The sequence below is a fragment of the Ambystoma mexicanum genome, chromosome 11 (genome assembly GCF_040938575.1).
Source record: "Ambystoma mexicanum isolate Mex_15411 chromosome 11, UKY_AmexF1_1, whole genome shotgun sequence".
NCBI classification, from domain to species: domain Eukaryota; kingdom Metazoa; phylum Chordata; class Amphibia; order Caudata; family Ambystomatidae; genus Ambystoma; species Ambystoma mexicanum.
This window is the reverse complement of record NC_090934.1, coordinates 300,955,005-300,980,806: the sequence shown is the minus strand read 5'-3', so window position 1 is coordinate 300,980,806 and position 25,802 is coordinate 300,955,005.

Genomic DNA, 25,802 nt, shown 5'->3' with positions numbered 1-25,802 from the left:
TAGACGCAGTTGAACAGCGGGTGTCAGATCTCGACGATGGTGCAGCGTCTCTAACCTCCAGGGTATCCTTGCTAGAATCACAAATGAAAGCAGTGTGCGCCAAAAATGAGGATTTAGAGGGACGCTCCTGAAGAAATAATATCAGGATTGTTGGGGTCAGAGAGCAGCAACTCAGGATCAAAATGGAAGAGCACGTGGAGAAGATCTGTACGGAGCTATTCGGAGCAGAGACCCTCTCCAAAGTGTTCATCATAGAAAGAGCACACAGAGTTCCCCCAGGCAGGTCAGGCGCAAAGAAGATTGTTCGCAGCCGTCCAACGCTGATTGCAAGATAACCAAATACAATACTCAATGCTCTTCCCGGCGAAACTCCGCATTCAACATGAGGGCAAAACATGGTTCTTTAGCACACCAGAGGAAACCAGTGACTACCTAGACCGTGCCGGTTGCAGACCCGCCTCGAACAATGGAAGACCACAAAGAAGAGACCGGATGAGAAGAGACCCGCCATAAAACCACTCCACAGAAAACAGAAGGCAGAGGCATCATGTTACCACCAATACTACGAAATAATCACCACAGAACATACCTATTACAGCAGAAGGGAGCCCATTCCCCTCTTGGAGGGCTACCAGCGCCCCGAGCACAGCAATGTTGACTGTTTTGTTTAGAAGGGAATGCTCAACGTGGGCCAGTTGGGGGTTGCCCACACAGGGGAGGGAGGATAGTTACATGAAGACGCCATTAACCGCTCACCCACGCACCACAACGTCCACACAACGGAACACCATCTTGCTGAAAGCCATTTCTGCCATTCTCCTACAAGCACCTTGACTCCAGCCACAACCTACCGCCCATGGCTGGTCCACTCCCAATCATCCACCCATATGCCAGTTACATTGTTTAAAATCGCCACCTGGAACATCCGCGGTGGTAACCAACCAGCAAAAACCAGGAGAATCCTCCAATACCTCCGAAGACACAAAATCAATATCGCCATACTACAAGAGACCCATCTCCTTCCGTCCTCGGAACAGCATTGGGCCAAATCCTGGGGATGCCATAGATATTTCACGTCCTACTCATCCTTTGCAAGGGGAGTCGCAATCCTAACTGACAAAAGAGCAAACTTCAGCCTGATTGAATCAAGGAAAGACGCAGAAGGGAGAGCCCTATTGGTGAGAGGGAAACTGGCAGGGAAAGAAGTAGTCATAGTAAATTTGTATGCTCCGAACACCGATGGGCTAAATAATTTTAACTGGGTTATGACAACTAGGAAAGATCAACGTAGTGAGCATTATTTGGGGAGCGGACCTCAACACGCCAATGGACCCAAGAATCGACAAATCCCACAACGCATCAGAGAATCCATCCAAGGCGTACCTTCAAGTAAAAGAAATTTGCCAAGCATTTGATCTATCTGACACGTGAAGACAATATAACCAGGATGCAAGAGAATACACTTTCCATTCAGCGGTCCACAACACCAGCTCCCGCATAGACTATATTCTGGCCTCTGCCCACAGTCCTTTCAATTGGGGAGTGAGCCATATTCTCCCACGATCCTTCTCAGACCACTCAGTGGTGACACTCAAATTCACACTATCCGACGCTGCAACACCTGGTCTCAATTGGAGGTTCAAGCCTGGTTCACTGACCGACGCCGTGTTTGAGGCAGAGCTACGCCAGGAAATCACCCTATTTCTTGAAGTGAACCAGGGCTCCGTAGACTCGGCAAGCACCATATGGGAAACACTAAAATGCTTCATCCGTGGTGGAGTATGCATGGCAAAGGAGAACGGCATGCTAAAACTGATCCGCAGAGAGCTGGCCAGTAGCGAACAGCGCCTGAAGGAACTGGAACTCAAATACGCTGCCACCACGGATTCACAAACCCAAGCTGAGCTAAAAGAAGAACTACTGAAGTTTAAAGAAACGGGCGAGCGAGAACTGAAATTTCTAGGGCACAAACATCAGATCCGCCAATACGTAGAAGGTCAAAAACCAGGTGCACTGCTGGCCCGTCTACTAACAATTGACAGAACACCCACCCGAGTGGAACGCATCAAAGACGCACAAGGAACACTAGTCTACACGGAAGAAGAAATAGTCAACGTGTTTCATGACTTCTACCAAAACCTGTATAGTTCCAAAGGCAGTATAAGCCCAGAGTCACTGCAAGACTTCCTGAATGACACTGAATTGTACTGGGTAGTCACCGAGCTGTGTGAACCTCTAAACACGCCTATAGCACTAGAAGAAATTCTGGAGGAAATTAAATCTCTCCCAAACACTAAAGCGCTAGGCCCAGATGGGCTCACAGGGGAATTCTACAAAGCCCATGCAGCCACCGTGGCCCCCCTCTTGCTTCGTGTCTATGAAGAATCAATAGACCGTGGGAGCCTCCCCCCAACACTGCACGAAGCCAATGTAATAGTACTGCACAAAGAAGGCAAACCCCCAGAAAACTGGGCATCATACAGACCGATTTCCCTGATCAACTTAGACAATAAGATTCTGGCCATAATTCTGGCAACAGTTACTCCCCCTAATGCCAGCCCTAGTACTTGGCGACCAAGCCAGATTTATCCCAGGACGCAGCACAACCTACGGTATCAGAAGGCTATTCGGCGTCATAGAGGCCCTTGATCCAACACAACAGGCAATAGCCATACTGCTTGACGCCGAGAAGGCATTCGACTCAGTGGAATGGCCCTAACATGTTTGCTACGCTCAGGCAAATGGGGCTGGGGAACTTCTTTATCAAGTTAGTTTTGTTGCTATACAGCGACCCAATGTCCTATATCACACTAGGGAACACAAGATCCGCAAGTATCAAACTAGAACATGGTACTAGGCAAGGATGCCCCCTCTCAGCTCTCATTTTCGACCTAGTGATGGAACCCCTAGCCTCGAGGTTAAGATCCCACCAACTGCACAGAGGCCTTAAGCTGGGACCCCATAAACTAATAGTCTCCCTCTATGCTGACGATGTCATCTTATTCGTGAGTGACCCCCAAACTAACCTCAACCCTATGATGTGGGAAGTGATCAAATTTGGCCAAATGTCCGGTCTCAAAACCAACCACTTGAAATCAGTAGTATTCCCCCTGACTCCGAACACCATTTAGTTCACGGACGATCACGGCTTCAAATGGGAAAACACAAAGGTCCGGTACCTGGGTATCTATATGTCCCTCAGTCACAATGACATATATAAAGACAACTACGTGACAACAATACGCTCCCTGCAGGAACGGGTCCATAGATGGAAATCACTGCCTTTGACACTATAGGGTAGAGCCTCACTGACTAAAATGGTCATCCTTCCCAAACTCCTCTATCTATTTACAAACATATCGTTGCTACTCCCGAAGTCCTTCCTCCAAAAAATCAAGAGTCTTATCCTGGAACTACTATTGGCGGGAAAGCCAGCACGAGTAGCCTATAGAACACTAACACTACCAACTTCAAGCGGCGGCCTGGCACTCCCAGACATTGAGAAATACTACTGGGCAGCCCAAGCAAAATTCTTGAGCCACTGGTATACGACACATTTAATTCGCCCACATGTACAAATGGAGCGGGCACTCGCATCCCCCAGTGTCACTGTTATATAAATCCCTGTTAACCGACACAGTAAAGATTGACCCCCGGGTGAAGCAAAAATGGGAAACGTCCATTCAAGAAACAATACCCACAGAAGACTGGACCTATATTCTCCATCAAACCAAAAAAGTTGCGATAAACGCTTTAAACTAATCCACTTCAACTTTGTGCATCAAACCTACTACACACCAGTTAGAAAACATAGGCACCAACTAGAAATGTCGGCGCAATGCGAAAGATGCAACACTGCAAACGCAGACTTTCTCCACCTGGCTTGGAACTGTCCCAGAATACGCCGATTCTGGACCACTGTTTTACAAATAACAGCCGACATCATAGGAGAAGAAGTGACCCCACTCCCGCTGGAGGCCCTCCTCGGGTTGACCAAGTACCTACAACCTGCAATACGTAAACTAGCAGCCCTTCTTATGGTACTGGCACGTAGAAGGATCGCTATGGCATGGGGCCGTGGCCCACTACCTACGATCGAAGCCTGGAAAAAAGACATTCTGTACTGCAAAGACATGGACAATGAATTCATAAACACACTACCACTACATGCACGCCCCCCCCGATATCTGGGGGCCATATATAGTATATCTGCTAAATAGTTTTGAAACCTCAGACTCAGAAACCCCAGAAATATAAACACAGCGTACGGAACATGGAAACGAAGAAAAAGTGCTGGGGACAGACCATATCAGCATAGATCAGTAAAGTACTATATGTTTACTGAATCAGATGTCAAGAGTGGAGGGAATTCGAGCAGGGATGTTTGAAAGTTGATTTTGTTATGAGTGCAACCGGTTGGTGCAAATATATATGTTTATGTATGCAAATTCCAAAAATAAAGTATTTCACAAGGGGGATTCCCATTCTTCCTGACCTGCTTCCCCCCTCATGTGATCCTCCCACAGAACACCACCCCCAGGGTCGGGATCAGAAAGCGTCTGCCTTTCCCTGGCCACATGAGAAAGGTCCCAGGACAGGTTTTCTGGGGGAATCATTTCTGATTCATCACATATGCTTATGATATGATATGGTATTTATAACACACCTATACACAAGTGTTTAATGAGGTAAGGGAGGGGAACAAAGGGAGGACGGACAGCGATCCTACTAGGCCAGTCGTCATTCAGATCGCGCAGGTGTGTGGGAAGGGGGCAGGGAAAGTGCAGTACATGGAAAGATGATAACAATAAGTAGCTGCCAGCAAGTGCCAAGTGAATGGGTAAGTGCAGACATCAGGTGTCAAGGGCTGGGATGGGGACTGTAGGGATACAGAGACAGACCCCAAGTGCGGGGTTGCCAGGTGGGCAGTGCAGGGGTGAAATGCTGGCGGGGGAGGACCTGGACCCGAGATCAGAGGGTGTCCAGGTAGCCAGTGCAGTTTCCAGTTACACTAGGAGGTCAGCAGAGGATGGGAGGAGAAAAAGCAGAAGCAAAGATAAAGATTTTGAGGAGCTTCCGGAACCGCAGATGGTTCTCCTCAAGTTTAAGGGAGGCAGGGAGGCTGTTCCAGAGGGAGGCACCAGCCGAGGAAAGAGATCTACCACCAACTTGTTGCTTGGAGAAGCGACTGACCCTGAGGGAGTTGGAGGCGGATGAGCGAAGAGCTCGAGAAGGGAGATATTTAGGAAGAGAGAGTGAAGGTATTGAGGCCCCAGGCCCCAGAAGGCCTTGTGGATGATGCAGAGGGTTTTAAACTTAATCCTCGCAGCCACTGGAGCCACTGGAAGCCAGTGCAGAGATTTCAGTCCTTGAGCCATACGACCCCTGGGCTTGAGGCCAAGGACAAATATTGCAGTCCTGTTTTGGATGAGTTGCAGAGGGCGGAGAGTAGAGGCAGGCAGATTTAGTAAGAGGCTGTTGCAATAGTCCAGCCTAGAGAGAACCAGAGCTCTGGAGACAGTGAGATTCTGGGGGAAGGAGAGGAAAAGAAGAATACCTCTAAGGAGGTGCAGCTGGTAGTGTGACTTCTTAGAGACGTCAGAGATGTGAGGACAGAAGGAGAGTGTGGAGTCGAAGATGACCCCAAGGTTCCTAGCCTTGCAGGTGGGAGCAGGAAGAGGGCCAAGATAGGCCGGCCAGAGAGCTGTAGAGAAGGAGGGAGCGGGATATTACCCTAATGTCGCTGTTTCTTTCAGCATCTATTGGGTATCGAGAAAGGAAATCAACATTGCCTTGTTCCTTACGTTTTTGAGGCTCAACAGAGAAACAAAGCTGTAAATCTAAAAACCAGCACATGACTCCAGCATTGGTATCTTTCCTTAAACTTAACCATTAACCAACACCTGCATGATCAGTAACTAATACTTGTATTTCAAGTATGTTATGTCCCAGTTGATGGCAAGAGCGTCCAATTGTGAAGTAGCATTGTTCTTTTCCCGGGCAAACAGTTTCCTACTAATGAAGAGGATAGTGTCACATCTCACATGCAAGGCTGGTCATTGTGGGGCCGTTGGTGGCGTTTGGCTCTGGTTCACTTGACTTCTACCAAGATGGCGTCTCCAGTGAGCGGTGTCATTTCAGACTCTCCTCCAAGCACTCTGGCTTCGGCTCCGCCCCTGATGCCAGAGACGATACTTCAGGAGTCCTCACCGACACCGCCTTGCATTGCTACTCTTCTAGTAGCCACGTGCCATAAGTATGCTCTTCCTAGGTTGGTTCCTTATTTCTGCATATTCTAAGCTTCAACTTGCTTTCTCTTTCTCTTGTTTCCTTTTCGTAACTTCAGAGGTTTCCCCCTGGCTTCCCGCAACTATTTCGCCTCCCGGCATTTGTCTCTGTGTTCCCGGAAGTAATTCATTATCCAGTATGTTCGATCCCCGAATCTCCATTCCTGTCCAAACTATCTATCCCACACTTACCTGTGATCCCTTTCTCAGTGTCTCCAGTCTTAGCACTTCACTATTCATTCGTTTCTGATCTCCGGACCCCGTTGAAAGAACGCCACTGCTCTAATCCAGCCACACAGCGGAGGCGTACACTTGCACGTTTTTGGGGCTCAACAGAGAAACAATAAGGTTGTAAATCTAAAATCCAGCGCATGACTCCAGCATTGGTATCTTTCCTTAAACTTAACCATTAACCAACTCCTGCATGATCAGTAACTAATACTTGTATTTCAGGCATGTTATGTCCCATTTGATGGCAAGAGCGTCCAATTGTGGAGTAGCATTGTTCTTTTCCCGGGCAAACAGTTTCCTACTAATAAAGAGGATAGTGTCACATCTTTCATGCAAGGCTGGTCATTGTGGGGCCGTTGGTGGCGTTTGGCTCTGGTTGACTTGACTTCTACCAAGATGGCATCTCCAGTGAGCGGTGTCGTTTCAGACTCTCCGCCAAGCACTCTGGCTTTGGCTCCACCCCCAATGCCGGACACGATACTTCAGGAGTCCTCACCGAGACCGCCTCGGTTTGCTACTCTTATGGTAGCCATGTACCGTAAGCACCGAATATCCATTTCTGTCCAAACTATCTATCCCACACTCACCTGTGATCCCTTTCTTAGTGTCCCCTGTCTTAGCACTTGAATATCCATTAATTTCTGATCTTCGGACCCTGTTGAAAGAACGCCACTGCCGTAATCCAGCCAAACGGCGGAGGAGTACACTCGCCCGCCTCTCAGAATCATAGCAGCGTTAGGAATCTTTCTTCATTACCTCTTGTAGCATAGTAGATGTTACACCTTGTCTTATACTATCCACTCTTCCTTAGAGCACTACGTCTTCAGAATCCAGTCCATTTTCATGCACCAGGACTCGACAACATCTTCTATAAGAGACTTTCTCCAACATTGAAAGGTAATAGACCTTTCTATAGGTTTATCACTTTCTACTGTCCTTTACTAACTTTACCCTTCTCACTCCAGGGTAACCATCCATCCTCTATAGATATGGCAACAACAAGGGAGCCCCGGCGCAGACCACTCCACGTCCAGACTCCAGAACAGGGTTTTATTCCCCCAGTGGGTTTCCCTTGAAGTCTTCCTCCTTCGGTCAGGTTTCACTGGGAGGCGGAAGGCGACCAGGTGGATTCTCAAATCTTCTGAATTGCTGCATCTGCTTCAGGTTGGTGTTCTTTTGAATTCTACTTGCATACCACACATAGTCAGTCATTACAGATAGGATGTTCTATACCATCATGACTCTGAGATAATACTGCTCCAAGACCAACATGTGAGGCGTCAGTCTGCAAACTAAATGGTCTATTGAAGTCTGCCCCATTCAGAATAGGTTAGCTACACAATATATGTTTAAATTAATCAAAACATTTTGGGCTTCCGGACACCACTTAAGTTTCTGTAGTTCTGCGTTTTTAGGATTATCTGTAAAGATGGCAGAAATAGAAGAAACATTTGGAATCAATCTACAATAGTAACCAACAAGGCCTAAAGAGGCTTGTAGTTCCTTTTTAGTCTTTGGGGATGAAGTTTCCATAGCAGCTTTAACCTTGTCAGACTAAGGTTGAATTAGTCCATTCACTACAAAGAACCCCATGAATTTTACAGCATATCTTGAAGTCACGCCCCTACACACTCACACCAGAAAAAATACAACCAGCTAGGGAAAAAGACCCAAGAAACTCTTGCAAGGATAATAAGATATTATTTCTACAGAAATAGGTGCGCCAGCAAAGAACTCTGCTGCCATGGAATGTTCTGAGCAAAAAGGGTGCAAGCAGAAGCTTGAAAGGCGACACAGTGTCATTCGTATACAGTAAAAGCCTGTGTGGCTAGTTGCTGCGACCCTATACATGGTCGGCCTACTCCATAGGGGATGCCAGGCCATTGGTACCAGCCCCGTCCGTCTGTCTTCCATTACGTGGGGTCTGCTGGGCTCATCGTTCCCAGGGAACCAAGGTCGAAGAAACAATCAGCTACATTTTGCTAACAGTGCTACTCTATCATTATACAGTGCACCTGGCATGTTCACAGACTGGCACAGGGGGAGTCTCGAGGTCTCACTGACCCACACACATCTCACTCATCCCAGTGTCGTCTTTTTGGCTCCAAGGCTTCCAAGGCTTCCACCCTCGCTTTTGAACTATAATTTATCCCTCCCTGTACCTCTCATTACAAATCATGTCATTATGAAATAAAGGTAGGGTGACCATACTCTTAGATATTTTAAAGCTGATTGGTTTATGGTCGGTGGCCTGGGGTCAGCTGGTATCTTAGAATTCAGGGGTCTTGGTACTAGGACAGTTGTAGGGGCTATAGCTCATAGTTGGCTGGGTGGGGGCTGGAGGCCTGCTCTGGCCTGTTTGTAATAACATGGGCACCAAGGCACCCAGCACTGTCTTGTGGCCTTGCAGGGCGCATTCTTTCCTAATAAAAACATATTGGCAACAACTTTTGAACAAAGGAGAGTTTTTGTGGAAGTTAGCAATCAGCATGGGCCTCTCTCATCAGCGCTTGGGCCTGTTCAGGTTCCCCCTTCAGACTTGCGGCCTGTGTCTAACGCACTAAATACTGCATGGCTGTGCAGGCCTCATGCTTCGACAATGGCTACTTCATATCTGCAAAATGGCGTCTGTTTATATGCACGCACTATGTCTACACGTCTAAATTGAGTACAATATTATAAAATGTGGGGACCTTTAAAGCACCCCTGATGTATCACAGTTCTTTCAATGGGATTGCTTCACCCTTAAGTGCCTAGGGAGCGTGGGATGGATTTACTCCCTTCCCAACAATATAGCCAGATGACATTTCTTTTGGTTTGCCGTGAATCTGACTTTTCTCAATGCCTGGGTGACTTGATACAAATGTGACATATGTTCAGGCCAGGTTTTACTATTGGATAACAATGCTGTCAATATAAGCCACACAGAATGATGAAAGAGGCATTAAAACTTGGTCCTTTAGTTTCTGAAAAGTAGCAAAGGGGAGCATTTTGAATTGGAATAAGCCAAGAGGTATGGAAAAGGCAGTCTTGTGCTTGTCCCCTGGATTGACTGGTACTCTCCAATAACCTTTAGTTAGGTCAATGGTTTAAAGGTATACAGCATCCCCCAATCTGTCAATCAGGTCATCTATCTTGGGCATAGGATAGCTGTGCGATGACACTTCATTAACTTTTCTAAAATCAATACAGAGCCTGGTTTAGCAACTAATACAATTGGGGAAGACCATGGACTCAGCGGTGGTTGAATAATGTCTGCTTTTAACATAGCCTCTATTTCCTCCTGGTTCATTGGCTTTCTGCTCTCAGGGACTCCATAGGGCTTCTGGTGAACTACTTGTCCAGGAGGAGTATATAGGTAATGGTATACCGCTTTTACTCTTCCTGGTTCAGTTCTACACACATCAAGGAATTGCTGTAGAAGGTCTCATAGATCTTGTTTATGATTCTGAGATAACTCAGGAGAGAATAACTGATTAAGCTCATTCTCTTCAGATAATACGCTTGTTAACATGACTGAAGTATTTTTCTCTGGGTCTTCCCTCCATTCTTTAAGTAGGTTGACGTGATATATATGAGTTTTAATGTTTCGGTAAGACTGAGAGACTTTATAATTACAAGGTCCCGTTTGTTCTAGGATTTCATATGGTCCATGCCATCTAGAAAGCATCATATTTTCAGATGATGGAGAATCAACACTTTTTGGCATACAGAAAAATACCTTATTACCGCTGTCTTAATATAACATTCTTTCTGATGTTCCTGAGCTTGGGCCATATTAGTTTGTACTATATTTCTAACTGCAGTCATATGTTCTTTTAGTCTTTGGGCAGTCTGTGCCAATGGATTAGAAGCCCTTTCCCTCTCTTTCCAGGTCTCACGTAACATGCCTAAAATATCTCTAGGTTCTCCTTCATACAATAGCTCGAAGGGAGAAACTCCAGTAGATGACTGAGGAGTTTTCCGAATAGCAAATAGTGCCCATGGTATCATAATAATATGCCATTGTTTCCCGTCTGCCTCGACTAGTTTCTTTAAGATGTGTTTCAGAGTTTGGTTAAAACTTTCAACTAGTCTATCAGTATGGGGATGATAAATGGAATTTCACAGAGTTTTAATCTGATGGATATCTTTTACCTCAGCCATGAGTTTACTCATAAAAGTAGACCCTTGATCAGTCAGAATTTCTTTTCAAAATGCAGTTTGGGAAAAAAGTGGAAGTAAATATTTCACAATCTGCTGTGAAGTACTGTTTCGTAAGGGAAAGGCTTCAGGCTAATGGGCTGCATAGTCTAAAATGACTAATATATATTTATTACCTAACCTTGTTTTTTCTAAAGGACCCACTATGTCTATCCCAATTCTAGAAACGGGAACATCAAAAATAGGTAAAGGTTGTAAAGAAGGAGGATGGGGCATTCTAGTGCTAGTTTCTTTACACAAAGCACAGGTGTTTAGGAAATTCTTTATATCAGCATCAATTCCTGGCAAATAGAAGCTCACAATTTGAGCTTATGCTGTAGCTGTTCCTAAATATCCCCCTGTGAGCAGGAGCCATTTCCAGTACAATATTTTTATGAATTTGAGGAATCACAATTTGAGACCTGGGAGTACTCTGAAGAATCTACATGAACCCTATACGATAATCTGGTTTTCAGGAAAGAAAATGTACCATTCATTCTTCCTTACTTGTTACCTGATTAAAGATTTCTGCTAGTAATGGATCAATATGCTGTGCAAAAGCTAAGTCAGGAATAGTCTTTTCTTCCCTTTCTAGATTGACTTGGGCTACCCGGTCAAGGTCTGCTTCCATAAAACTTTGAGTTCCTCTTCCAGTCTGACCACTATTCCTAACTTCTTTTGGCTTTGGAAACGTAACCTTCTCCAATATGCCGTGAGCAATCTGTTTTCCTTCTTTAATTTGGGTATACTTTCTTTCCATTATTTAGCATCAATACTTTAACATTTCCTCTATAGTCCGGATCAATTACTGCTGACAATATGACTAGGCCATAGCACCAGGCTAGACCTGTAAGGTGGACATAAGTACCCTTGGGAGGAATACGAATGAAATCTGTGGAAATCAAAGCCTATTGTCCGGGATGAATGACCTCCCCTCTACTATTATATACATTGAAACCTATTGATTGCTGAGTAGCTATAATGGGAGTTGAGGCTCTTTTGCTAAGTTTCTCAAATTTAAGGGTTCCCCAATTAGTGTCAATTGAATCCAATACCACCCCTGCACAATATGTGAGGGGTCAGAAATGTGAGGCAGACAACTTTGTGAAGATTCTTCTAAATATGCCATTTTATTAAATTAAAAAGTTTGATAAACGCATCACTATCCCTACCCTGATGAACATTTCCCTGCCTAAAATAAAATAAAGGAAACACTCTAACAAAGGATATCCGTCCCTCACACCTATACATACAATAACTCAATGAAATAATATATATGGCAGTTCCAAGGAAAAAAAATATAACAATTGAATTCATAATATTACAATAGTCTCTCCTTATAATCTGGGTGAATTCCCGTTTCTCATATTCAAGCAAGATTCTGCACCACAATAAAAATAAAAGCAAGGAAATCCTGATCAACAGAAAGTATAACACTCCAGTAATTTCAAGAAAGAAAATAGTAGGTTCTTTCTCTTGCTTGAGCAAAAGAAAGATTCAGAGTTCTTCTAATCACATAAAGAACATTTTCTTTTTTAAAATATTTACATTTTCAAAGAAATACAAGCATCACAAATAAATGCAACAACTACAAATACATCAGTTAAATGATAGTCCTTAGAATCAGGTCCCTCCCAAAGGCACTACATAAAACAAACAACCACCAACATACATCAACACAATCACATACAATCAACACACAACACCACTTCCTGATCCATTAGCTCACAAATCTACAGATTTAAATCACCCATGTAAATCATTGAAGGACGTCCATTTCTCCAAATAATCCTTAAGCATACCTTTCTTTGTAATTGAAATCTTGTCATAGTTCGACAAAATCTGTAATTCACAAATCCAATCATCTGCCTCTTTTCCACGCTTTCATTATTTGTTTGATATCCACTATCAATGCCCCATTTATCCAATGGCTATTTTTCCGGGCTACAGACCATCTCACTGATTTTGATTACAGCCTGGATGAGATGGGTAAACGTGTAAAAGATATACCCATTACCAGGTCCAACCTATCCAATATATCCTTTCAGTAATCACGAACTCTTGTACACTCCCACAACATATGTACTAAACTATCTTTTTCCAACCCACAACCCCAACACAAGTCCTTATAAACCAGTCCAGGTTCATGCATGCATACTGCTGTCCAGTATAAACGACCCAGCACCTTCTGGTGAATCAGCCTAAAATTTAAATCCAGTTTTGCCCTCAAGCCCACCCTCAAAATATACTCCCACTGTTCCAGCGTAATCTCAGACTGCAGATCCGCCTCCCAGTCACTTCCCAATTTATTCCAACATTTCACTAACCCCTTTTCCATTGAGAATAACTTAAGAAAAGTAGAGCATAATCGTGGAGGTGTGTTGAAGATCTCACATAAACCTGGTCTATTGTCAAGCAGTGATTGCAACAAACTAATTCTATGTGATGATATCCTGCGGAGGCACATATACCTTCCTCTTTCTTGTTTCCCCAAGCAATACTAACGCCTCAATGGTCTAAAACCTAACACATTTTCTTTCTTTAAGATGTTACCAATTTTCATAGTCCCTCTCGAAATCCAGCTCTTCCATTTCAAAGTTTGATTATCAATCTGCAGTGCAGTATTATGACATATGGTAGCCTCATAAGTAAACCACCAATCCTGGTCATTCTCTTTGAACCAAGAAACCAAGACCGCATGAGTAGTTTCGATTGAGGGTAAGCAATTACTTCTAGAATCTCGTCTGTCCGTAGAATATATATTGTCCAACGAAAATGGTTTTATCACCTCTCTTTCTAATTTTAATCGAACCCAGCAGCCTATTCTCTTCTGCTGTAAAATAATAAGCTGCCTTTTTCAGCATGAACCCTTTTTGATACCTGCCCAAATCAGGATAGCAAATCCACCTTCACTAACTGCTCGTATTGACATAAATCTAGGGATTTTTGGTCTTTTCCCACTGCCCCATAAGAATTTCTGAACAACTCTGTCGATCCGTCTCAAGTTCTTCTTTGTAAATTTCAATGGTGAAATGTGAATGTTATGCAGTACTTTTTGCCCATAAAGCTAACCTCAATTTCTACCATCTCTTTATATCTCCTAAAATCTTCTCCAACAATCTCTCCACATTGTAATCCACTACCTTATTCAAGTTTCTGAAAAGATACATCTCTGGATATTTCACCCATTGAGCCGACCATTTGCAGTCCCATGACTCAAAACAATCCTTAGTGCAAGTGAGTGATAAAGGAAAAACTTCAGTGTTATCCCAATTTATTTTGTGGCCAGTTTTCCAACGTCCTTGAATACTTTATTTAATAACTTACTACCTTATTTTGGGTTATTTAAAATCACATCCATATCATCAGCATACAACAGAACCTTATGTTCCTGACACCCTACACACATAACTTGAATACCAATCTCTTATCTAATACACGCTGTTAATGGCTCTAATGCCAAATTAAATTAGATAGGAAGTGCGGGCAACCTTGCCTAGTGCCTCTAGTCAAACAAATTGCCTTAGAGATTACTCCATTCAACCAGATCTTTGACTTGGATCCCGCATGGAGACAATCTATTGCACCCAAAAATATCTCGCCAAAGCCCATCACCTTCATTGTATGTTTCAAAAAAGACCAACACACTCTATCAAAGACCTTTTCTGCGTCCCAAAACATAATTGCAGCTCCAGCAGTCATCTTTCCACATAACCCCAGAACGTTCACCAGAAGTTTCACATTATCGTACCCGACTCTCTGCTGCATAAATCAAGATTGCGTCACATGAATAATTTCCCCAATACATACTTCAAGCCCATTTGTTAAAATCTTTGTGAAAAGTTTCAAATCCACATTGAGTACGGATATTGGGTGACAATTACCACACTTTGTATGATCTTTATTTGTTTTTGGAATGAGAGAAATGAGCGCCTCTTGCAAGGACAGACATCAGCTCCCACTTCTTAGGAAGTAATTAAATAGCTCGCACAAGCGTGGCCTGGAGCGCCAGCAATATGGCAGCTCCTCTAATGGCCTCTGCATGGGTACCACAGCATTTGTTGAATAATTCTAGTTCCTCCTATGGTCCACCTTCCTGAATGCCTGATCCAGGTTGCGGAATGCTGACAGCCATTTTGACTGCAAATCGGGCTCGAATTGGGGTCAGGAAACCGGAATACGCAGCAAATGCACCTGCTGGCAACGACCGCTGGATAGCCTAAAAATGGGCAGTGCGCCGCTTTGGCTTTTTTGCTGCTACCAGCGCCCTACCCCTGGCGGCCTCATGGTTCCCCCGCCCGCTGGTGTCTTTCCAGGTCCTCCCCTGGTGCCAGACAGCGCTGCGCTGCTTTCCGGGCCCGACCGTGTGTGCGTCCCGGATTGGAGCCCGGCAGGGTGCTCGACCCAGACCCCGCTGCACAGGACTCGTCTCACTGGGGAGACTCCTCTGCCCCGACGCCCCAGCTTGCTTTGGCCCTGCCGGCAATACCCCCCTCCCCTGACCTACCTGCCGCCTCAGCCTGGGGGCCAGAGCCACATGCCACAGAGGGCGCCCACGCTCCACAGAGGGCGCCGGTGACTATATCCTGCTTCTTCGGCACCGGATCCCTGAACCCTGCTTCCTTCAGCTGCATGAGGCGGTCCGACCTTGCAGGACTTCTGCTCTCCTCCATCGGAGATTTGATTTTGATTTTTGATTTTGATTCATTTCTAACGCGCACCAAGCAAGCAATTGCATTCGGGCACAGATGTTCACTATATGTTATATATTTAGCTGTGGAGGTTTGGGGTACCATGGTTACTTAAGTTCATTTGAATAGGAATGTTTTTAATTCTTTTCTGAACGTTGCCAGTGTAGTACATGAACGAATGCCAAAAGGAAGCTGATTCCACAGCTTGGGACCGAACACGGAGAACCTCCTGTCTCTGGTGTATTTTGTCCGAGGGTCACATAGCAGGAGTTTGTCTCCTGAACGGATGTCTCTGGTAGGGTAATACTGGTGGATTCTCGTGATCGGGTATCTGGGTGAGAGTTTGTGGTAACATTTATAGACCAAACACGCCACCTTGAATTTAATACGGTCCTCCACCATCAGCCAGTAGAATGCTTTCCAAAATGTGGAAACGTGGTCTCTTTTGCCCAGGTGGGCAGTTAACCTCACTGCCGCATTCTGGGTTTTTTGTAGTCTCGACATTTATTTCATAGGAATCCCTGTCATGAGACTGTTACAATAGTCAAGATGAGCATTTACAAAGGCTCCCACCACCACTGGCTGATCTTGGGGTGTTAAAAAAAAAGGAAGTACGTTCCTAAGCAAGCACAGGGCATAATATACTGCTTTTATTTTTGCCCCAACTTGTAATTCACTGGCCAAGTTTTCTTGCCAGATGCAACCAAGATGTTTTACTTTCCTAGAGAACGGGATGTTTTCACCTAAGATCTGTGGAGTTATGTGGGTTCCTTCCTCTCTATTTTTTGTTCTCTGATCTGAACAGGATTACCTCCGTTTTGGCTGCATTGAGCTGTAACTGGTTGCAAGCGATCCATTTTTTGACATCTTGCATGTGGGGAGTAAGGCAGCCACAATCTAACTTCGCCCCTGCAGAGGAGCCCCCCCACCAAACCTCCACGGCAGTCCCGGTGCCTGGGAGGGGAAACTCCGTCAGGAAGCAGCAGTGCGCCTCCTCCGCGATCCCCTGCCCCCAGCGTGCTGAGGCCGGCCGGGAACTCTGGATTGCCCCACGGTGTGCTCAGATGTCTCTGCACCCCCGCGCCACCACTGCAGGGGACCCTGGTCTCCACCACAGAGCTCCGGCACGAGACAGGACTTCGTGATTCCCCCCCTAAGCAGCAAGTGGGCCATCAGGGGCTCACCGCCCACTGTTCACCCGGACGAGGGGGCCCTCCACCCTCCTCTGCCCCTTCCCCCATACACCCTGCAATTCTGCAGCAGCCACCCCCACTGCTGCTCTCCTCCTCAGGGTGACTGGACAGAGTAAAGCCTTCTATCAGCCCATCGCTCACCTTGGTGGGCTTCCGCCTGGGCCCAGAGCTCCCCAAGCCCTTCAAGAGCCGCCCGCTGCGACCCAGATACCCACTCCCGGGGGACCTGACCACTGGAGAGAGGGGACGACCTCGCCTTGGAACGCTGATCTCGACTCTGCCCCCCCTGAGCCCAAACTATCCCTTCTATGAAGTCTTGAACCTCCAGATTCCTCACAGCAGCTCGCCTGAATTCATCACCTGCAGCTTCCTGGGGCACCCCTGCCCACCCTCCACCATCATCGGAACCAAGCGACTTGCCCTCCACGCCTTACTCGGGGAACAGGCGGCAGTCGGTGAGTGATCGACCAACGGCAATCAGAAGCCTGGGAGTTCTTTTGCTCCCCTCCCTGTGCACTACTTTCTTCTCCACCTGAGCACAGGATCCGCCGAGCCCAACCCACTTGCGCTCCTCCTGGGGCGCTCTGGCCCACCCCACTTCCCCGCCACAATTAAAAGTAAGGCAAGTGGTCCCCCAGCTAACTCCTGAGAACCCCCCAAGACTCAACCTATACCTCACCCTTCAGTTAAAGATCGTACCCTCGCAGAAACCCCGCTCAGGGTCGCCTTCCACTCCGGAACTATGGCTAAATCCCTGAAACCCCCTAAATCTGCGGATATCTCCACCATGCTCCTGGCTGCGGACAAGTGGAAAAAAGCGGACCCACCAAAACTCACGCCCCAAAAATCATCAGAGGAGAAAGGAACCCTTGCAACCAAAGAAGACCTTCAAGCCTTCATGTCCGATATCAAGACAGAGTTTAGGTCCTGCATGACAGAACTTACCGCTAAGCTCGAACAAACTGAGCAAAGGGTAGGCGACGTCGAGCACAGGATGGGAGAATTTGAAGACCTAGCCCAAGAACACTCCAATTAATTAGTGGAGGTACAACGTGCAATTCAGACCTTGACGGACAGAACTGAGATCCTTGAATACAAGCAGGAGGATCTGGAAAACCGTGCCTGCCGCAATAACCTGCGCATCGGGGCATTCCTTCCTCCATCTCTGATAAGGAGCTACCTGAGTACGTGGACGATTTCTTCCAGTCGCTGCTTCCGAACTTAGATGAAACACAGCTGTTACTCGATCGAACCCATAGACTGCGCCCTCGCCGGGGAACTGTCTCGGATTCCCCCTTGGACGTAATTACAAGAGTCCATTTCTACTCCACCAAAGAGGTCATACCTGCGATCGGTCGCACCCGCAACGAATTATAATTCCAAGGCTCCCCTCTTTCAGGAGCTCGCCCCTCTAACCCTGCAGAAACGCTGAGCCTTGCGCCCCCCTCACGCTCTTGCTCCGAGACCAACAGATCCGCTATCGATGGCTATTTCTGACGGCTCTATAATTCACACATAATGGCACCCCGCGTACCATAAGCCACCTCGAAGATGCAGCATCGATCCTACGTCCCAGCTCTCCGGAATGCACAGGGTCCTCCTCTCCTAGCCGAATCTGGGCCCAGCTTCCCCCAAGCCAAGGCACGCTCCATGGACAAGGGTGTAGAGGAACTGCAAACCTAAGTGAAAAACATCAAGATCTTTTCAGGATACATAGCCTTGGAACCCGGCTTACCTGAGCCTGCTGCGGACCCCATGCAGTAAATACCCTCTTCCAGGGTGGATGTCACCGTTTTACCCCTGGAGTGACAGTCAACCTCTTTGGCTGGGTGGCTAGGGGAGAAGCCGTTGGAGGCCACTGTTAGAAGTTTACTCCTCCCGTTGGAGGAAAGTTAAAAAACCTCAGCCTCAGGAGTTCCCGAAGCAGCTTGCTCCCCATGACTATGGCTGATCTGGCCCCTCCTCTTCCCCCCTTTCGCGACAAAAGTGCTTGGAGGACCTACCCCCACATCTAAAACTGAAGTTCACCACCCTCAATGTCAGGGGCTTAAATTCTCCCCCGAAGAGGAAATCTATTTTACAGAGGTTGCAGGATGAAGGCACCTCAGTAGCTTGTCTGCAAAAGACTCACCTGATCCCGGCGGACTCCCGCCTACGCAGCAGACTCTTTCCTCTACAGTTCTTCATTTCCAACGGCACTAAGAAGGGAGGCACCGCTATCCTTTTCGCAAAGCAGCTGAAACCACAGGTCCTAGACTTGCTAAGATGCCAGGAGGGCTGCTTCATCGCAATCAAGTGCATAATTTTCGACCAACTCTATACCCTTAGCTCAGCATACGCACCGAACGAGCAACAGGAGGTGTTCTACCAAGACCTAGAGGAGGCTCTTCTCCCATTCATTGAGGGGCAAGTGATTATCGGGGGAGACTTTAACGGGGCCCCAGACCCACTCAAAGACAGATCACACTCCCCATCAGCCAAGGACCTAAGACTGGCAAAAGACCTGTTCCACCTGTTTCGAACACTGAACGTCGTCGACTCCTGGAGAGTGCTGTTCCCGGAAGAAAGGAACTTTACCTTCTATTCGTACGTGCACTGCACATTCTCCAGAATTGACTTAATGCTGGCCTCCCCCCAGATCCTGGCTTTCATGGACGTCATCACCATTGGCCCCCGGATCCTCTCAGACCATGCTTTGTCTCTCTGATCCTCTGAGCCCACAACCTGGACCCCCCTCCGCGCCGCCGTTGGAACCTATCTGATCCTATCCTGGGCGACATGGCAGTGAGGTACTCTATTGGCAGAACAATAAAAAACTTCTTCATGGAAAACCGCGATGAGGATATCTCCCCAGCCAACACCTGGGACGCCATGAAGGCTGTATTCAGAGGGGCACTGATCGCCCAAGGCGCAGCTTTCCACAAACGAAGACAGGCAGCGCGTGCCGTCCTAGAAGCCGAAGTCCTAGAAGCGGAAGCCACTCACAAACGAAAGGGCTGGTCCCCGAAATCCTACAGGGCCTTACAGGTGACAAGGAAAAGACTGGTGGCGCACTATGCTGAGGCCACAGCAAACTTACTAACTAAATCTAAACAATGGTACTACATTAACAATAATAAGGCCAACAAGCTGCTGGTGAACAAACTGGCCAAAGTGCAGAGGAGAAACACCATCCTAGGCCTCCGTGATCCTCAAGGGGTGGTGCAATTCGCAGAGCGCGAGAAGCTACGCCTGGCGGTGGCCTGCCAATCGGAGATAATGACGGCAGTCCTGAGGAACCTAAACGAGCAGCAGTCCTATATTTGAGGGGCCGTGCTCCCATTTCTCACTCCCGCAGCAAAGGAAGGCCTCGAAAGGCCCATCACATGCGAAGAAGTTGAGGACGCCATAAAAAGCTTGAAATCCAGGGCCCCTGGCCCAGACGGGTTCTCCACCCGATTCTACAAACTCTTCCGTCCACAACTAGTAGCCCCCTTAACCCAGCTCTTTAATTCGTTTGCGGCCACCGGAAAGGTCACCCCAACTATGCAAGAATCTATTACTTTCCTCATCCTTAAGCCCGGAAAAGATCCCAAGGACAATAGCTCGTATAGGCCCATCTCACTATTAAATCTGGACGCCAACATATATTCTAAGATTCTTGCACTTATCCTCCACAGCATCATTGACCTGGACCAGACTGGGTTCATAACCCATAGGTCGACTAAGGACAACATCCGCAGGGCACTAGACCTAATAGAGATCGCCAGTCGAGAAGCGCAACAACTCGCCTTGCTGGCCTTAGATGCTACCAAAGCCTTTGACAAAGTGGATTGGAATTATCTAAGCCTTACCCTTGAGGCCTTCGGCTTTGGCCCGACTTTCCAGAAAATGGTCCTGGCTAATTACCAATCCCCCAACACTCGGTTGAGAGTCAATTACCTCTTGTCAGACCCGATCCCTCTTACGTGTGGAACGAGACAAGGATGCCCTTTGTCGCCTCTACTCTTTGCGCCGGCCATGAAACCCCTGGCCCAGCACGTTCGGCGACATCCTCTGATCAAGGGCCCGCAGATAAGCCCCGCCCAGCATAGGATTGCCCTGTACGACGACGATGTGTTGCTGACCATCCCTGACATAAAGGCCTCCATGAAGGCGGCCATGGCCGAAATTCAAACTTTCGGGAGGGTATCAGGTTTTGCCATTAACTTTGAAAAATCAGTGGCCCTAGGAGTGGGACTGGGCCCAGGCGAAAGAGAAACTCTAGAGACACTAAGCCCTTTCCAATGGAGCACTTAATCCATCCCATATTTGGCAGTCCAGATCCCCGCCCACCCAGCAAAAGTATATCAGACAAACTCCCCCCGCCCTCTTCGAGGAACTGGAAAAAGACCTCACCCGCTGGCTACCACATGAGATTTCCCTACAGGGCTGCGTAACAGCATGCCCACTTCAATTCCGCTTCCCCCCCTGCAACGACTGCGAAGGAAATGATTGACTTTATTTGGAGGGGCAAAAAAGCGCGCATCCCCAGTAAAACCATGATGGACAGCGTGAGTTTGGGTGGATTGGGGGTCCCAAACCTCTGGAAATACCAAATTGCGGCACAGCTGGCTCACTTTCAAGCATGGGGTATCGCTTCGGGGTGCCCGAAATGGTTGGAAATCGTACAATCCCGTCTTCCTCTCCCCCTCTGCTTTCTCTCGTATCTTCCCCGATCGCTGCGCAGGACCTGGCCAAATATACTGACCTCCACAAAACATTCAATGAGAGCCTGGGATTGGGCCCGCAGATACAAAGGTATCCCAGGGGACTTAAGTACGTTCTCCAAACCCAGCCTACTCCCCGGGCTCCCGCCCTGCGAACTTTAATAACTGGGTGGCAGGAGGCCTTCAGTCACTGGGGCAGCTCTTCGAGGGGAACGCACCGCGCACCTTTCGAGCAATGCAAAACAGCTTTCCAGCTTGCGGAAACAGACAGGTTTACTTACACCCAACTGAGACACTGGTGTTCCCACCCCGAACCTGAGCCTCAGCAACACGAGCCCCTGCCCCTTTAGAGCTCACGATAAAGGACATGCCATCCCGAGGGAAGATTTCGGCTCTTTATAAACTATTACAGGAGGACCCCTTTAGCAACAAACCCTCCTATGTGGCCCAATGGGAGGCGGACCTGGGTCACGGGATTGAGGACCAAACCTGGACAGACATCTGGTCAAGAACTCGTATGGCCTCCCCCTGCATTACTAACCGGGAATGCACCCATAAACTGGTTCTACGCTGGTACTCCCCCCCCTCCATCTTCACCACTTCCAGCAGGCACTGGACCCACACTGCTGGCGCCTATGCGGCCTCTTAGGATCCTACTTTCACATGTGGTGGACATGCCCCAAGGAAAGTGAGTTCTGGTCCCAATGTCTCGCCATAATAAAGGATATTATTAGTGACAATCCCGTGGGCCCCCAAGCACGTCCTACTGGGGATTCCGATCCCAGGCTCTTATCCGAGAAAGGGAAGGAGGGCAGCGCTGGTAACACAACTCTTACTAGAGGCCAAAATCACGGTGGCTCACACCTGGATGTCCACAGAAGGCCCCCTGATGACTCTCTGGTGGGTTAAAATCTGGGACATTCTAATAGCCAAAAAGGTCACGGCAGCTAAAGCAGGCCTTCTTCATCGATTTACAAACATTTGGGCACCGCTGCTAGACTATGACCAGAACTATCCAGCTCTGACCTACAAGCCATGCTTAATCGCGAGAGCCCTCCATGTAACCAACGAGTACTCTCAACCTGGCTCAACCCAAGGAGACTGAGAGTCTAGAGCCACCGGGGGATAGCAAGGGTGGGGATAGGGACACTCCAGGTTATATGCGTCTTGGGGAGATATTGCCAACTATCATTGTATATGTTCTCCTGTGTGCTGATTAATAAATATACAAATTTAAATAGCTCACACAAAAATGGAGACAACAGATTTTGGAAGGTCCTATACAATTCTCCCGGCAAACTATCTAATCCTTGCAATTTGCCAGACTGAAGTAGAGAGATAGCTTCCACAACCTCCAATTCTGTAACCTCATCCTCCAAGCTGAACCTACTCTCCGGCGACAACTTTGGTAGCTCGATAATACTGAAAAGATCATCTAGTTCCCCTACAGATGGAACATTATTTTCACTATACAGAGCCTCATAAAAGGTGCGGAAACACTCACAGATCTCAGCATTTTTTGTCACTGATGACCCACTATCATTTACCATGCCTTTTCTCACTGCTCTCTCCGCAATACCTTTAAGTATATTCGCTAATAAACTGCCACATTTATCACCACTCTCCCAATATCTCTGTGTCTGATAGAAAATCCCCTTCTCCATCTGAGAATTCACCACAGCCTGCAGAGAATCTAAAAGTGTTTGCATCTCACATCTGTCTTTCCAATTACCTGTCAGTGCATACTTCTGCTGGCTATCAGCCAAATCATTTTCCATACAGGCACGACTAATTAATTCTCCCCTCATTGTTGCCTTGAAGCTATCCCAAATCGCTCATCTCTGTGCAGGGGCCCACTTGGCCTGCAAGCCTTGAAAAAAAACCCTGTTGGGTGCAAACATGTGTCGGCTTCAAGTGTACTCCTACTCACGAACAAACTAGTGACATGACTTATCATTTATTGCATCAATTAATTTCAAGCTAAAACCTAGCGACCACTTGACCAGTGATCCAGCGCCTAAGTGGCCCAGGTTCTTAAACAAATCTACTGTACACCCATCGAGACCTATGAGCACAGTCTCCAAGGAACGTTTCAACAGCTGCAGGATAAACTACCACAATTCTCCAGGATCAGCGCAGTGATCTGTACATTCTAGTGCACTACTTCCTTCAGAGTCTAGAAGCAAAGAGTTAAGAGCAGGGGAACAAAATGAATAAGCCCTATCTGAAAGGTTTAATATCTCCATATATCCGCCAGATAGAAATCATCAATAAAGCAAATACGATTCCGGCTGTCTCTGACATTTGTGTATATGCAAGTTGCTGAACAATCCAATTTTTGATCCAGAACACAATTAAAATCCTACTACAATCACCTTCTCTCCCATTACCTTCTGAAATAAAGATGAAAATGTAGTAAAATAAATTGCCCCGGAGTACAAGATCCATATACTGAACCAATAGTGAAAAGGTCTAACACCACATCAGCCAAGATTATTCTACCTTCACGATCCTTGGATACTTTTTCCACAATTGCGTTCACACCTTTGCGGATTAGGATACATACACCTCTAGTTCGCACTGTATAAATGTTCATGAGAATTTGTGAATATCTCCCACTCTTCATGTTGATCTCGTCCTCATCTATTAAATGAGTTTCTTGTAGAAAAACCACATCCGATCTGGCTCTCCAAACACCGGCTAATACTGTTTTCCTTTTTCTAGGACAGTTCAGGCCTTTTACATGGCAAGAAACAAAAGAAAACGTTCTCATTTAAAATTTCCGCTCTAAAAAATGACTTTTTGATAATAAATCAGGAATCATTATCGTTTTGAGTAACCTACTTAAAAAAGGACATCTTTTTACAGTAAAGCACATAATAATTCTTAGGAAGTCAACAAACACCCCACATAAACTCCACACCAACAAACAAGGACAACACAACAAAACATACAGAGATAAACATATACACAACCATCTGTATACAAACAAGCAGATCATAACATTCAAAAGTAATCTCTGAAAATTCAATTCTATACATGCCCTCCAGCCTCAAAGCCTTCAAATGACAATTTCGTTTTTTTTAAACATTTTTTTAGAAAGAACACTCCCACCACCCTTACCCTTCTTAAGTATAGTAACCTTTGATTTTTTTTTCATCCTACCTTACCCAAGCTAACGACAGAACTAAGTGAAAATATACATTTTAACACGCTTAAATAAAGCTGCTTCAAAGACACACATGGCAGCAGTACACCTGGGAAAATGACACACATCTCCTTATTATACATTTCCTTAATCTACCCACGAACCCCACACACTTACAACATAACACATAAAAGCAGTCAGCCCTCCACCAAGTATCTAGATGAATTATGAGCAAGCCTTCTGCAATTTTATTACATCCCTCCATTGTATCATAAATGTGACTTCTGGGTGAAACCCCATATATTGTCCATTGCACCAGAAGTCACCAGAGCCTGATGTTATTTGGACACCTTGTTTGCTGCTTCTGCCCTTGCCAGTAATTGAAAATCAAAGGAGAAGCCACAGAAAACCAATCAGGCCTCATTGTTCATGTAGTATGTTTTATGCGTTCCATTTGTGCCTTGTCTTCCACCTATCTCTTTCCCTCATCCATCTATCCAACACTGAACTTCCACTCCTCCTATTCCACACAACTCCTTATTTAAATACTGACCATACAATGGCTACTCCACTTGGTAAATGATATTTGCAAAGAGTGTCACCCCAAGTCAAAAAGGGAGATCTTCCTGGAATCATTCTGGAGTCATCTTTAAATGAGATGACTCTAAAGTTATCACAGAAACTACTCCAGGATGAGGTCTGATTATTTCCAGTGATGATCTTGTATTCCTCCAGGATGACCCCATGACAACTTCACGGTGGGTGGGGATCACTCCAGGATTACCCCCATGAGAACTTCAGGATGGGTGGGGATTACTCCAGTCTGACCCCATGACAACATCAGGATGAGTGGGGATTACTCCAGGACTCCAGGATGAGCCCCATGACAACTTCAGGATGGGTGGGGATTACTCCAGGATGACCCCATGACAACTTCAGGATGGGTGGGCATTACTCCAGGGGGACTCCATGACAACATCAGAAAGGGTGAGGGATTACTCCAGTGGGACCCCATGACAACTTCAGGATGGGTGGGGGATTACTCCAGGATGACCCCATGACAACTTTAGGATGGGTTTGAAATTGTGAATGATTATTGCAGACAATCATTCACAATTTCAAACCCATCCTAAAGTTGTCATCGGGTCATCCTGGAGTAATCATGATGCTTCCAAAAGATTGAGGAAAAGGGTTTTGACTACCCCAGGGTATATCCCTTGTGTGTAAAACGGGTGGTATTACTATAGGGTTAGACTTATGGACAGTATACTTTAAAAGATCAAGGGAATTTGCAACCATCCCTTTCCATGTTTGCCTTCTATGCTAGAGCACGCAAATGTCTTTCATTAAGTTCACTGATTCAGTATACAAAACTACAAATC